This window comes from Phaenicophaeus curvirostris, chromosome 6, assembly GCF_032191515.1.
Source record: "Phaenicophaeus curvirostris isolate KB17595 chromosome 6, BPBGC_Pcur_1.0, whole genome shotgun sequence".
In the NCBI taxonomy this organism is placed as follows: domain Eukaryota; kingdom Metazoa; phylum Chordata; class Aves; order Cuculiformes; family Cuculidae; genus Phaenicophaeus; species Phaenicophaeus curvirostris.
In genome coordinates, this window is record NC_091397.1 from 16,030,421 (window position 1) to 16,046,829 (window position 16,409).

The following is a 16,409-nucleotide window of genomic DNA, read 5'->3' on the forward strand; positions in this document are numbered from 1 at the left end:
AGGATCTTGGGGCACACTCAAACAGGAATCTGCACATGAACATGAGTTCACTGCCAAAAATCACAGCCTTCCTTTTATCATACTATAATAAAATTATTTTAAACTGTATAAATCAATGCTACTCAAGTGCCCTAATCTATTCAAGATAAACTTAGAAATCACACAAGCTGGCCTACTGAGCTGCTTATTAAGAGCCTTGCCTAATTTCTTACCTCTGCCTCCTTGCTTCAAACCCTTCCCAGTCATTTTACCTGGTGACAGCATGGTTCAAGCGAAGGTGTAAGTACTATCAATAACATATACCTACCCCTTGCAAAGTGCCTATCAACACTCTTGTAACTCATTTGGTATGGTTTAATAGATATACTTATGCAAATTACATGGAATTAAATAGTTTAAGGACAAATATACATCTCCCAGTCATGATGAAATACCCGGATTGAGATACAGTATGTTATCACTTATCATACTCATGCTCCATTGAATATGGCATCAGAGGAACCAGTAGTAAGCAGCACCTAAAATTATGTTTTGTTGTTTTATTTTCCTCTTCAGCAGTTACGTTAACAAAGAGTTTCACATCTTTTAAAACAGAATAAAATTGGTGCTTCCAATGGATGCCTAGTGTACTCTGACAGCTGTCCAAGTTAGGAGAGGTGGGGTGTCCTGTAGAAGTGCTTAGTTCCCTCCAAGATGAAGTGCAATGAATGTAGCAGGACTAGCTCAGATTTCAACATCCAAAATGCTGACAACTAATTAGCATGGGTGACTCTTGCCTAGCTTAACAAGGTACCTAAGGAAGAACATACCTATGAGAAGACACCTGGCAACCACCTGAAAGGAAACAGACACTTTTAGGATTAAGGTGTACTTGAACCTCCCCCTGGGAGTTAGCAGGTAAACAATGTGCATCAGCAAACTGAAGTAACTTCCACTGCATAAAACCCATTCGGCTTTCAGATTTATCCCTGGTTTTCTCTAACTTAAATATAATTTAAATATACTTGGGAAGAGATGTCTCAACTTCCCTAATTGTACAGAAATTGAGTCCCACCTGCAGAAAATAGAAGGGAGGACAGCATAACAGGCAAGTAATCCTGGACAAGTTTAACTCACCAGGAGCAACTATAAAGGTTGACAGTATTACCATCGCTGAACTAGTCTTACAGAACTAAGGCATTCTGTACACTGCACAGAGGGGCCTACAGTTGCATACAGACTCTTTTGCAAGCAGAAGTGAGCTCTACCTGCCAGTGTTCCAACTTAACCTGATTGAAGTCAACATCAAACCAAAACCCTCATAAGTGTCGTATCTTTGCCAAGCATCCTGCTATTTAGCCTGGCTTATTAGCACAGGTGTGTTGCCATAGAGACATATATAAGCTATTTCAAACTAATTCAGAGCAGTAGTGCAGGCAAACTTGAATCCAAAAAATAATATATATAACTAAGAATAAACTGAAGAGCTAAAAAATTAAATAAAAAGAAAGGGAGCAAGATCAGCTAGATGCTCCTAAAGCTTGCAAACAGCAGCCGCTCCTTTGCTCCAGTTACAATACTGTGGGCAGAGGGCAGAGAGTTTTCTTAGTAAGCTAAGATTTGCCACTCCAAACCCACTTCAGACAGATTTACAGTTTGAAAGAGATAAAACTAGTGTGAAGGGAGTGTTTAGTCTAATTTCCTTCAATTAATGACTGACAGTGTAGAAGGAAGCTTAGTTTTGTCTGGCACTTCTACCAGCAACATCCCTCATGACTATATTCATGCTTGGGTCCCTAACCTAGTCACAAACTGCTAGAAAAAAAAAAACAGTAGGAGAAACATCAAGAGGTCTAAAACATATTTAAAATTGAAAGAAGGTTTGAACATCCTAACCTAACTGTAATACAGGACACAATTTTTCTTATGGTTCTGTGCTGCTGTTGTAGAACTAGGAATGAAGATTTTAAAAGAAAACTTATTTAGAAATTATAACTCTGATCAGAAATAACATTTCATAAAGCCATTTTCGTCAATTTGGTGAGATTACAGGTATGAGTTTACAATCCTATTACACTCACTTATACTATAAAAGTGCTCTTCAAAAACATAGGCCTTTTTTCTGATTTCTAGCCAGAGTATAGTCAGAAAATAGGGTTTGGAAGGTGATCTGTGAGACCTATGTTACAGGGATTTGCACGGAACTGCGACCATAACTTAGTTTTTTCCAACATGTGTAAAGGCTCTTCTTCATCACTGGTGATTGCTGCACAACACTTCCCTTCAGGAAGCCCACAGAGCTTTCTGACTGAATTGCATTTTGCATCAGTATTGTAGAAGTACTTGAACATAGCGACAGCTGTCGATGTGCCTAAACAGAAAATACACAGCGCAATAAAGCTGACAAACTAACTAATGCAGGCACCAAAAGAAGAAGATTCTTTTTAAACTAAAAATACCACCTTAAAATCACAATCACTTGTTTTCTAAACTTGAATTTGCTTGCTTTCAGTGTTCTCTACTGCAAATAACTAAGATGTGCTCAAATTCCTCCTGGATTTAGAGCATGCTGCGTCCTTTGTTTTTGTGTCTACATCAACACTGCTGATGTCAAACAATATACCAGGTACCTCAGATGCTTTATCAAATCCCTAGAGAAATTAATCAGGATAACTAAATGATACATTTATTTTATGATAACTTTAAGTTGCCGCTAGGTACACTGAAACAAAAGCTGGCACCTAATCTTCAGTTCTGAACTTTGCTCTTCTACCCTGAGCACCAGCTAATCTGGGCTGCTCAGAAGCCACTCTGTGCAAGCGGCTGCGTTGTGGGCATGGCAGCCCATGTTCAGCTGTCCTGTCACATGTAGTACATCTTCTCTCAGCTTACCAGTCCGGAATTTCCAAGAGAATTTGTAGTTTGCCATGCTGAGCAAAGGAATCAGAACGATGAAAAAAGGATCAGTGACAGAATGGCTTAACGTGGTTCTTGCCAATAATCTGAAAAGATAAGCCAGTTGTCAGAAAGTATCTAGGGGAAGGTACATTTTGCTTTCTAAAGTCATCCTGAATTAGCTACACACTGGTGCAGCTGGTAGGTCTGTTGAGAAGGAATATGACAGGACAGTTTTTTCATACCCTGCATCTTCAAAGCTACGTATACTCAGGTCCATATTTCAATCATCCTCTAAGCCAAAGATGCAATTACATCAAAGGGTGATTTCTATACCCATTTCAATTTTTAAACTCATTATAACCTCATACACTGAAGGTAGACTACTAAAAGCTTATCAGTAGTAGGAAAATGTCAGTGAATTAATACAATACTCTTGAATTTAACATACAGATTCCTGGGGAAACACTGAACACCCTCAGCAAGTTTTTTAGGCTCTGTAGATCATAATTGCATGAGGAACATAAACCATTCCACTGTTATGAATAAAAAAGCAGTGCAATATTAATTGCAGTTTCTTTAGATGAAAAGTTCAATTCTACACCTATGCCAGAGATTCAACTAATTTATCCCAAAAATATTTCTAACCATTAAACCTAACACAATATTTTAGACAGTAAATGTGATCACAACTTTTAAATAACCAACTACACTTGAAATTACTTCACACAACTGGAATTACACAGGTTCCCTCCATGTTATACTTACAAGGCATAATGATAAGCTGCATTTATTTTCAGAACATAAAAAGCATGTTTCAGACAAAGACAACTTTTCCTATCTGTGGGTTTCTTTTGCAATTATTCTAACATTTATAAGTGTCTCCTTTAATTGACAGCAGAGAAAAACATACATTTACAAGATAACTGGTGATAAGTCTCTGACCTCTCTTCCCAGCTGGTATGGGAGAACCACATACAGCCCAAGGGAGATGAGGGGTGCTGAGACAGAACTCAAAGTTCCACCGACCTCTGCCAGCTTTGTAAAAGGTCAGAGCCCGGGGCTGCAGCTTCCCGGAGCTCCTGGCCTTCTGCTGACCACACAAGAATGGGAAGTCAGAGTGGGAAGGAGGCAGTTTTCTCAGCTGAGTGAAGAGCGTGAGAAATCCCAGGACTGGTGGAGATAGCAGTGTTGAACAAGTTTATGTGGGTGGAAAAAACTCTGGAAGTAATGTCCACAGATGCGTATTTATGCTTTAATTTATTAATTAGCAGCTTAGAGTTTGTTCAGGGCACATTTGGTAGCCTTGTATACTCAGGCTAAAACACTGTTCTCAAGACTATCCTTTTACTTTCTTACTTTCATCAGGAAGTACTTACATGGCAGCTCCTCCTCCCCCAGGTTAGTTAACCAAAATCTGTGTACAGAAAAACCTCATCTGAAATCTTCTCTAAAAGCAAATTTGAAATGGTGACATTTCAGCAAATGACAGACAGGATTGAGGGCGAGAAAAAGCATTCTTATAACACAAAGTCAACTTTAAACTTGAAACAAAAAAATGACCTTGAAGATTAGAAAAGGGGAAGTGGAAAGGTAAAGGGAAAGTTATTTTTCATGGTATCATGTGAAATTAAAGGTTTTACCTAAGAAATGCTTATACATAATATTCACTTTTTTAAAAAACATATTCTCTAACAAGTTCAGAAAGATCCCCAAAATAGATTAATTGTAAGAAATATCACCAAATAAATTCTTCCTCCAGAAGCAGTGACAAGCAGTTAACAGATCAGCAGACAGAAACGTGCCATCTGCAAGCTGTGCCAATTAGATTATTTCCAGTAACATAATATCCTCTGTAGCCCAATCATTAGATCTTTCTTAGTTCATCAAACTTCAAATAGTGTCTCAATAACACATTGTAGTCACAAATCAGCATCAACTCCATGACTCAGAGTGGCTCTGCAGGAGTAGCTGAATGTTGTGCACTGCACAGCCTCTCCTTGCCGTACCGTCCATCTACTGAATACACTGCAAATGTGCACATGTACCCACACATTTAGAAAACAAATCATGATAACACTTATAATTTTGAAATCACAAGTAAGGGACCACAAAAAATTTCAATTTTCAATGCTAAGGGAAACAAAACTCCACAAAACTCCTCTTCGGGATCTGATAGCAATTTCAAAGCAAAAAGGAAATCATGACTGCCACTTCAAAAGGTAAAGGTGCAGACTTTACAGCACTTGTTAGGAGCAACTGCGCATTCAATAATTTCAACGCAATGAGTAAAGGAGAAACAGAAACAGTGATGTTCCAGTGCATGCGTAACTAAAATAAGAGAATTCATCATTTTGCAAAGGATATCTTTATGCTCTAACAGAACGGAAGAGCAATCAGATATTTTTACTTGTGCATATCTTAAAAAATGCAGTATTTGTATGCAAGTCTTCTAATGCTCACCATTTTTAGTTATCTTAGCTAAGCGGCTCACAGCATTAAGATGGGTATCAACTTCAAATATAAGTGTTTCACTATTCATTCAATGAGATCTATGCTATCTTGTCCACTGCTTTTCTGCCTAATTTCTATGCTTTTAATGAAACTAAAAATTACTTTAACCATCTACAACATTCAAAAAAAAGTGGTCAACAGTCTTTCCTGAGCCAACAAAATTGCTATAAATACATCAGTCCTCATCTCTGGAATGAAGAAACAAAGCCACATCAGAACAAAGAAGAAACTGCATGCCGACTCCAAGGGGAGGCTGACAGAAGTGCTCCTGGAGGTTTCAACATCATTAATATTCTGTTTTCAAAACAGCAAGACATAATTCCTGTGTTGTTCTTTTTCATGTATAAAGCTATTTTAACATTTTTTGGTTTATTATAGCAATGCATTAATGTCCTAGATACTTACTAAAGGCAGAATCCTGTAACCACTTGCTATGCTGCAGCCATTAGGTGAGCAAAGTCTACCTCAGAAGGACGTGAAACAGTCTGAAATTTCAGAAGTTAAAAATAGTTGGCAGCTTAAAGTAAAACTAAAATTAATGGTATTAAATATTTTTTAGCGTGTGAAGAAAAAAAGCTGTCATATATTGAAATACGTATTCTAATTTTGATACTGTACTAAATTCCCACTTTTAAGAGACATGTGACTAGGCGTAACTGTTTGTTTTGAGATCAAAAGCAGAAAATCATGCCTGTGAATGGAAAAAAAAGTTAAAGCAGGTGTAAGTTTTGGGTTACCCACCCTCCCCTTGATTTGAAATCTACCTTGATTTTCTTTTAGTCAGCACTTAATTTCCCTGCTTTAGGAAAGATGTCTTTAGAAGCTGATTTTTTGAATTCTCTGTTGAACACTCTCTATTGAAAACTACTGTTTTCTATTGAAAACTACTGTTTTCAATAGACAATTACAAGAAGTAAAGCCATTAAGTTTTTATTTTACAGATCAATAACATTTTAAAGAATTCTGCTAACAGTATCTAGGAAAGTATATTACCAGACCTGAATTCATAATGCAGAAATCTGCATCATCCCCAGAGAAGTTTTAGGATCCACAAATTGAATGTTGAATGCCATGGGCAGATATCGTCTGCATGGCATGTGATACATCAATGTTCTGACTAATACACACTTGTAGGAATTAATCTGAAAAGCACTGAGACTTGTAGAAGAGATAAAAGTGGACTCAGCATACAAAAATAACTCAGCATAGATTACATAAAGAACATAATCAGAAGTCAAGCAAAAAAAGACTGCACAGTTGAGTCAGCTGAAGGGAAAATAATGTCTCCTTTTGAATCTTCAGGGTGTCCCTGAAGACGTTTTACTACAGAGGTTTCACTTACATGACTGCCTGCTATTTTCCCACATGACTTCTGTATCATTCCACATATGGGATAAGCCGTGCTCTCTCACTAGACAGTCAGTTTTTGTTTGCACAGGTATGACCCAATGATCACTCAATCCAAAATTTCTTGCATTCCTTCTTTGTATCCATGTACTTAACCATCTTCACAACACACCTCTGACAATAAGAACTGGCTCCATTTGACAGAGAAAGTAAGACCTTTTTAAAAAAAGAAACAAACCACAAAACAAAGTGCTCAATAATTTGGAAGTTCAATTTTAAGTACTTCAGTCCAGCTTTTTGAAAGTATTTGTCATTTTGACAGCCATGAATATTTGCAGAAGCGAATTTCAAGACTGCAGCTACTCCTGTGAACACCCAGGGCTTCAGAAGTGACCTGAGTGGCAGAGAACAAGAGCAATCTCCATTCACTGACCACTGAACGAAGAACACATGCAGCAGAAAGTGCGTAATTCTAAATAAAGATCATCATAACCACTACTGTCCCAAGTACGGAGTAGCAATGTTTCACATTTTACATATGCTCTCTGCTTCAGTTGGTGGCCAAGCTGGCCTCTTGGATCTCAGCTGCTCTCGTAATGACTGCAGTAACTCAGCGTGCAGGCTGGAGTGGGACCTTTCCTTTCTTCTCAACACTGCTGGTAATGTTCGCCAATTTATTTTGGCTCTCAAGAGTTTCCAATTAGAGATCTGAAATAATCTTGCACTGACATCTTCAAAAGATACTATTAACTTCTCAGGGGAGACATGAATGAAAGCAAAACTTTGAAAGACAAAGCTTTACCTATATAGGATTTGCTGCTATCTTAAAAGCCTCTGCAAACATTTATGCTCCTCCTTTCTGCCCAAGCTCAGCTGATACCAGCCCTAGCAAGGAGCCACAGCCTGCTCTGTGTCTGTCTCCTTAGAGCCTCCTCTTCCTCCCATCAGTTAGTTTGTAGGTTTCCTTTTTACAGTTTCTTTTCCTTTAAACCCACAGAATTCAAACAGGTTAACATAACATCAAAATTATAGAAGTAATGGGAGAAATACACAGAATTTTAAATTCAATTAAAAAATTGGATGCCAAGCCTTTTCTCAAGTGCATGCATCACTGGGCTAAAGTAAGGTTTTGCAGACAGTTTTTCCACAGTTTTTAAAACTTTATCATTTCATTATTTTTCTTTTTACATGATGTCCCAAGATTATAAGCACATAAGGACATCATGTGAAATGGAACCACATTCATCTCCAAGGGTTAGCAGCAAAACCTTACTGAGTAGACTTGTTTTTCAGGTATGGATTTAATTTGAGAGATACTAAGGGCACCTAAAAATGATCATTTTGGCGACTCCTGCAATTATAGAAGCAATTATGATTAGCAGCAAAAAAAAATTTATCATTTAACTATTCAAGATGAAACACACTTTATTTAACTACTCTTTGATTGGTAACTAAATCTTAACAACATTACACATTCATAAACTGCACTTGAGGACCCTGAATTTCTAATACAGTTTCATCAAGGGTACATCACCAGCCATACAAATACCTTTCTTTCCTGACCTTGAATCTGCTATCCTTTTATCACATATATTTAGATACCTTTTTTACAGTTAAAAAGCAAGTAAAAATCCTTAATCAAACCCTACAGAACACTGCGTTCACAGCTTAAGAGGAATAACTTGCTCAAACTTCACTCCAAACTTTGTGAAGTTGTTCCGCAGCAAAAATGGGTTTTTCATGGAGACACGCACACTAAGGTGGAAATGAAGCACAAACTCCAGCAAGAATGCTGAAGTTTTTGCAAAGCAATCAGCAACCAAGAAAAAAACCCCCTGCTTTTACTAGGGAAAACATTACCCAGGTACTGCATATATTTAACACACTTTAGTCAAATATTCGTTCAAAGAAAAAATCTTAGAGTCTGGAGCTGCTATTAAGAAGAAAAGCTAGTGAAGCAGATGTTTAGGAATTGAAAGGAAAAGGACAGATGAGGGCAGTATAGATTTTTGTCAATTAATGCTTTAGAAGATACGGAAATATTTACAGCTATTTTTAGCCACTACTTCCTGCTTGTTTCCAGATTTATGTTTAAATCAAAATGCCACTTGCAGGGTAAAGCTGCAACTTTCACAAGCTGAAGGTGTTCCAAGAAAAGGAAAAAAAAAAAAAGAAAAAAAAAAGAAAAGAAAAAAAGGCCAAACAGGATCCCTTCTAACTCCTGTTGCCTAAGTGATATCAGGTTATGTTAGCTAGGTAGGACCTCAAAGGGTCATGTTTTTACTGCTCTAACGTAAAACTAAACACTGAAAGACAGGAGAAAAGAATAAATAAGCAGTGTTAAGGAAAAAACAAATTAGGAAAACGTCCAAGCAGAACAGATGAAGTTGACTAGTCACTACAGCACTCATTTTGAAAAATGCTCTATATTTTGTCTAAGGAAGTGCACTAAAATATATTCCATTTCAGTTTGACAGGTGTACCTAATTCAAAACAGCATGAAACTGATAAATAGGCAAAATCAAATAATCGATTTCCTCAAGACTGTTTGTTACTCCAGCTGTCACATCCAATTCCAGCCCATGTGTCATGCTAGGAAATCCTGAGTTACTACCATCAAGACAAGGTTTTTTTCTCATAGATTCACTGAAACCAGAAAGATTTTTTTTTTTTGTACAGTCTTAAGAGAGACAGAGAAATCCAGAAAAGGATTACTTCTTACATATCAAAGGCAGAAGATAGAAAATTCCAAAGTATTTTCAATGTAGTGGCACACACTACTTGTTTTTTCATTCTGTGTCCCAGAATGATTTTACTTAATATAAAAAAGACAAAGAGCCTTACTTATAAAAAAAAAAAATACATACACATATATAAATACCTGTGCATCTGTGCATTTAAGGGGATAAAACTAAAAATCAGTGCACTGAAATGCTAAACTAGATTTACACATAGTGAAAACTGAGTAAAGGCAAGTGCAATTCCAATAAGGATACAAAGAAATAACCCCATCAAATGGCTTTTGAGTATTGCTATGGGCTGATGGTGAAAAGCAAAACTATGTTAATGAAGTTTCTAAAACGAAAGGTTAAACACTGTAACCAACTTTTTACACCCACTTTAACATAGAAAATGAAAATCTTTGCATGCATCCACATATTCAGTGCTTAATTTGTTAAGAATGTTTTCGAGTGCATTTCATAATAGCTGCTTCACATTCAGAGCTCTAACTGAAAACATGTAAAAATCACTGCTTATTTTAAACTGTGATTTTATTTAACGCTAAACAAAACAACTATGAAACGTGTGACAGTTCAGGTAGAAATGTCGGTTGTTATGCATTAAAAACAAAGTAAGTGGCATTTCAGGTAATTTACTACTATACAAAATAGCTGTTATTACTGCTGGTTTGCCACTATGAAATCTCTCCCAATGAGCCAAACCCAGCAATTTAGAAAATGCAGAGCGAAACACAGAGAGAAAACCAGAAGATCTAAATAGAAAGATGACATCTTTATAAGGGATGATGAGAAAACTTTGTAAAGTGACATAATACAGCATACTAGATCATACAGAAGACAAAGAGCAGATACATATAAATCCTTCTAGCTTGACTTTTAATACATGCAGAGATTTTGTTTCAGGAAGTTGCCAGAGCCACACACTACTGAATTTGGATGATTTGCTGCTTGCCATTTTTCATGTTGTTCCCTTAGCATTTGCTATTAGTCACTCTCTTTCATGTTTTTCTCTATTTATGATTGGGTATTAGCCTCCCCTTAGCCAAATAAAACAGCCCAACTGTCATAAAGGAACAATAAATTAAATAATTAACAAGGTTTGGAGGCTAAAAAATTATCTGGAAGGTGACACCAAGCAGAGCCACCCTGCCTATACCCACTGATCCTTGAAGGTGTCCAGGGAGATTGTGGATTATGATCAGTAGTGCTCTGCCCAGAAATGTGATTCCAGAAGGACCTGCCTGAGATAAAAGATTTCAAGAGGTAAGGCAGCCCTCCACTTCTGCAGCACAGAGATGCAGTGAGTAGACTAGACAAGCAGCATGGGATCCACCAAGGCTAGCTAAATGTAGCCTCTAAACTCTCTAGCCTTAGTGCTACCTGCCAGAATCAGCACACGGCATGGTTAGGGGCCCTTCAGCCCTGCAAGCAGGGATGAGGATTATACAGCAGGGTCTCAGCAAGGTTTCTCCCCACCCTTTCGATGATCAGTGATGAAGGTAGATCCAGTTGTCCTCAACCTCCATTGAGGGATGGCCTCAAAAACCATACAGAGTACAAGTGGAAGACATTCTCTAGCTAGATCCTTAGTCTGATTCAGCACAGACAACACTTAGAATCATATCTGATGACTGAGTTGCAGAAAAATAGGCAATAGTTTTGATGAGTAATTTTTATCTTAAGAGGCACTAAAATCCATTTTCTAGACCATATTTTACTAGTTTGGCTGTGGTTGAATTGTACTCTTGCACCACTCAGGGTGCAAGAACAAAGGGACAACTGAGGTCAAGAGGCAGAATAGAGATTTCAATTATCTTGTCATCGCAGTTGAGGGATAGCTCCCTCTTCTAACAGACCCAGGGGGAACCAAGGCATTAATTGTTATTTCAAGAAAACTGTTTAAAATTATGCAGGATAGAATGAAATTTAAAGATTGCTCAATACCTGAATACAGAATTTTCATTTACTTATAAAAGTAACATCAGTCAACTTCGTTAAAGTTTTGGTATGTAATCTCCTTTGAGGCAAATACTCAACATGCAGCTTATCTGCTATAAACCAGCTCAAATCATTTCAAGGAACTTGGATAAAGTTTAGAAGCCAAGCAAAATGCACATACACACACACAGAAACCTTGTCTTTGAGGTGGCACCTCTACATTTAGTAGAAGGAACTTGATATGTTTAACAACGTGCAATTCATACGGTAGGAATTTGCCTTTTGCTGCCCTTGTCTCCCAGAGCTGGCCTAAAACACATCTTCAGAGCACTGTGGAAACAGGAAATTTGTCCATCTAATGTCATTTAAAAAATGCTGAGAGCTGCAACACCTCGCAAGTCTCAGGAGGTTTTTTCCAAGGTTATTAGCTAAGATTTCTAAGAACTGTGGACACCTTCCGGTATTGTCAGGGGTCTCCATGCTCCATTTTCCCCAGAGTAAAAGTTTCCAAGTTACAGTACCCAAATGGTTTTATATAGTACACAGACACAGCCCCAACAACTGAGTATCTTTTGTGCATGGACATTATGTGGAAGAGTACTGCCACAGCGTAGCTAGGGAAAGTTTTGGAACTTTAAAAAAAAAGAAAAAAGTTTTACAATCTATCTTTAACAAACATGACTTCAAGGATAAAGTTGGTCTTTTTATAAATGGATTTTCCCCACAGCTTTAGTCCTTTGGTTAGGTAAGCACTGCAAATGCAATCCCGAAGCCAGAAAAGTTTCTCTTATACTTTCAAACTGCTCTGTGCTGACACCTAGGCAACAGAGAAAGGAAAATGTGACTAGAATGCAAAGGGCCTGCATGAAGTAAGGAAAAGGAAAAAAAAGTAGATTGTAACAGATCTGGTGAGTGGGAACCTGCAGGAAGTTGGCAAGTGAGGATTTGAGCCTACTTGGCAAGGCCAGTGGGAACTGGAGTGAGAGTCAGTGGAAAGCCAAATGATTTCGACTAAGAGGATGGAAGACAGAAGAAGTGAGGGACCAGAAGTCAGTAAGAAAAATGGTAGATAAAGGACTAACTAAGCAGTTGGATGAATAGTGAAAATGGAGACACTGAGAAAGTCGGAAAATTCTGGGAACAGAAGGAAAAGTACAAGCAGGGAATAACACCAGAGTCAGGAAACTCTGGGAATGCAAGGAAAGAGACATGGAGACACGATCACTGCTGCAAAAAGGCAACAGGAGGAAGACAGATTAATGTAGCTCTTTTCAAATTCTCCTGGCAGACATAGGTGAGGTGGAGGCACAACAAAAAAGAATAGATCAAAAAAACACACAAAAAATTTAAAATATAAAAATTAAAAAAAAAAAAAAATCCAAGGAAGCAAATAAAGAATCATAGTCAGAAAAAGTTAAAAGGGAGAAGGGAACAAGTTAAGCTTCCATGAAGATACTGGTATAGAGTGAACAAAGAGAGTGGGATATAGGAACTCGGAATAATGCAGTTGGGTACCATGAACGTGACTAAGACAAGCACCCAAAGATGGAGCAGCAGCAGGAGGGGTGAAAATAAGATAGGAGTAATTTACCTGCCCAGAGCTGCAGGAAAAGAAGCAGCATCATCTATGCTTTCCAGAAAGACTTCTCCAAAGCTTCTAAGGGAACGTAAAACTCCTAAGTGTTATCTTTCTTCTCTCTTAGCAAATGCTATACATCTGGCTCTCAAAACATGCTTGCTCCTGTTCTAGGGAGATCAATATAAGCAGTAGCAATAGCCAAACTGGTATTATTTCTTGTGGAACTCAAGGGTTTACAACCTGCTGGTAAACTGCATACAGGCTGACAGAATGAAACTGAAAGTGAAAAGGTATCAGCTGAGTCTTTTAAAAAACTCCACTTCTCCCACACCCTACCTGAAAATAAAGTCATATCAAACCATTATTTACATGGCCCTTCCCACCAAAACTATATTATTATACTATTCAGTGTAGAGGATGCACCTCCACTGGGAAAGAACAGGAATCCGTATGTGACTTCAGCATCTTTGGCTCATTTACTGCAGAATTTGAAAAGTTGTGACAGACTGCAGTAAGACAAATTCAGCTGATGCAACTGCATGCTACTATTGCCTTTGCTACACAACCTCTGTTAATGCCAAGCAGGCCACTGAGATCAAATTTGTTTGACCTTATTATTTATGCTACTTTCTCTGCTTTTCAAACATGGAACTTAATTTGCTTCTAAAGCAAACTCCTAAATAATCAGCTGCAGTTAACAGCTAGCAGGAGCTGTTCTTGGTATTACACAGAATTTCTATGTTTAAGGCACAAGTTAAGCAAGTTTAAACATTGAAGTATTTAAGAATGTAAAAAAAATCACCTAAAATTGACAGAAACCCTTCCCTTAACAATTCTACCTCAAAGAAGCAAAAGGAACAACAACTGCGAAGTCTTATGAACACCCACTTACAAATAATTTTTATTTCAGAATAGAATTGAATATTATACGATAAGACACAAAGCAACACACGAAACAGCAATGTGGAAAACGGTTGTAACTACATTTCGATGAAGTCTATACTACATATCTGCATCGAGACAGGAGTATTGTGGAAAAATGCATGTGATCAGGAAATTAACTGCAATTATCACAGAATGGTTTGGGTTGGAAAGGACCTTAAAGATCATCGAGTTCCAGCCCCCCTGCCACAGGCAGGGACATGTTGCAATAGATTAGGGTGCTCAGAGCCCTATTTCAGCCTGGCCTTAAACACTTGCACGGATGGGTCTTCCATGACCTCTCTGGGCAACCTGTTCCAGTGCCTCACAATGCTCACAGTCAAAAATTTCTTCCTACTACCTAATCTAAATCTCCCCTCTTTCATTTTAAAACCGTTCCCCTTTGTCTTGTCATTGCACTCCCTAGCTTTCCTGTAGGCCCATTTATGCATCTATATACGTGAACACACGTTCACTGGAGAATATGAGCACCTGTGTTTGGAGAAGCCAGAACAGAGGGGGAAAAGTAAGGAGATACAAATTAACTGTGTAGTTTGGCATTTTTTTACCTTCTTAATGTTCACTTAAAGCTAAAACCCCCATGTTTCAGATGTAAGAGCATGTAGATCAAGGACAGGAATTTAGAAGGGTCTCACTTCAAGGGTTCTTTTTTCTTTTTAATAGAACATGGCTTTGAAGTCCTAGAATACAATCTCCAGGTACTCCATGTGCTGTCATGCTTCTTTCAAAGCAAATTACATTTGACAAGATTTGGATATCAACAATTAATTAAACTCAAAGTGGTAAATTATGTTCACAGCCTACTTAAAACATTAAAAGCTTCTTTTGCTGCTAAAGTTTAATAAGTGAAACTACTCGAAAAAAGCCACCAATTTTTAAAAGCAATCCTTTTCTGGTTGGATGCAAGAGTTTGTTTCTTGGTTAGAATATCCACAGACATGACAAAGGCTGGAAGGAAACTAATGCTACACAGGTCACCTCCTCTATCTCTACACTGAATAAAGAACGGGTGATGGTGACTCACTTTATATGCATATCAAAGGCATGACTAAGGATGAATATCCCTGCAAAATATAGTAACCCTTTGTCCAAAATAAACTTCAACACCTGCCAATCATTTCTGGAGAATATATATTAATTAACAGAATTGCTGACAAGTTCTCTCCCTAGCCACATGCCTTCTCTTGATCGGTACTCAAAAAGCTTGATCCTAAAGGTTTGAACTAGGATAAAAAAGAAACCCAGAGAAAGACGGGAATGTGGGTGTGCTTCATTTGAAATGAATATTTCCATTACTGCAGTTGGAGACCGAACAGAGAATATATTTCAGAAGTCTTCTCATGTAAGAGTTAACAGGAAAAGCAATGTTGAACAGCATGCTTTGTACTGGTCTTGGAAAAGGAAGAATTTATGGCAAATAGATGCACTCTCTGGAGTCTGCAACACTCTTTGGATCAGGTGAAGAGTCGCTAAAAATCCACAGTTCCCATTTTTAATGTTATGTGTAGTCTCAAGGGGAAAATCTGATTTGACAGTGAATTGATCCGTTCTTTTGGTTCTTTCTACAAGAGAAGTAATTCTGTGGTAGTAGTGACTGTGTAGAGCAACTATATTGCAGGATTTTTCTTCCTTCTTGCATTATTCTTGCCTCTTAGATTGAAATTTTCCCTTTTATTGTTCTTTCCCATTCTGCACTGTTTTTTTGTACCATACTCATTTAAATTAGACTGGTTACAGACTTGATAAAATGTTGTTGGTATTTTCCCTTTATTTAACTTGGTAAATGCCATCATTTGATATATGACAAGCTATAAAAACATTCTCAGGGTGCCAGTATCACAACTCTAGTTTAGTTTCATGGTGTGAAACAGTATCAATATCTTTGGAGATAGACACTAAGCTCAACTGTAGTAATCAGAATCGTTTGCCTCAAATAAATGATTAAAACATAAACCAATGCTCTCTGAGAAGTCAAGAGTTTTCCTACCAGAATTTCTCTTATGTTTCACTCTAGTTTCCTCTCTCCAAGTCTCACTTTCTACACTTGTGATTTTTTTCTTAATACTGGCTGCAGCTATACAGTTTATGTTAGCTGATTTTGTACTCTTGAAAAATGGATTTTACATAATTGGGCTCACAATCAGCTGTTGGAATGCAGCAATATTTGGTTCCAAAAATTAGAGCAAACCCGAGCTTTGATGAAACAACAATTTTGTTTGGGTCTAAGTTCAACGGTTTTCCAATTCTGCTTTCTACTTTGTCTGTAACTGCACTTTATTTGCCATCTTCTATTTTCAGATGGTCATTCCACCTCTTTTGAACTGTGGTTCTACTTGTCATACGTCTCCTGCTTAAAACAGTGCCTAATTTGTTAGCAGAAAAAAATGCAGTTTAAATACATTTAATACTACATTTATTATTTATTTTCATGATGATGCTGCTACATCACTTGATTCTCTTTATTGCATGTCTGT

General features: G+C 37.6%; 1 protein-coding gene across 1 annotated transcript in view; it reads right to left on the reverse strand.

Moving 5' to 3' along the window:
- The window catches only part of ZEB1 (zinc finger E-box binding homeobox 1), a 128,065-nt gene that overhangs the window by 54,700 nt on the left and 56,956 nt on the right, over window positions 1-16,409 (reverse strand). The window lies entirely within an intron of this gene.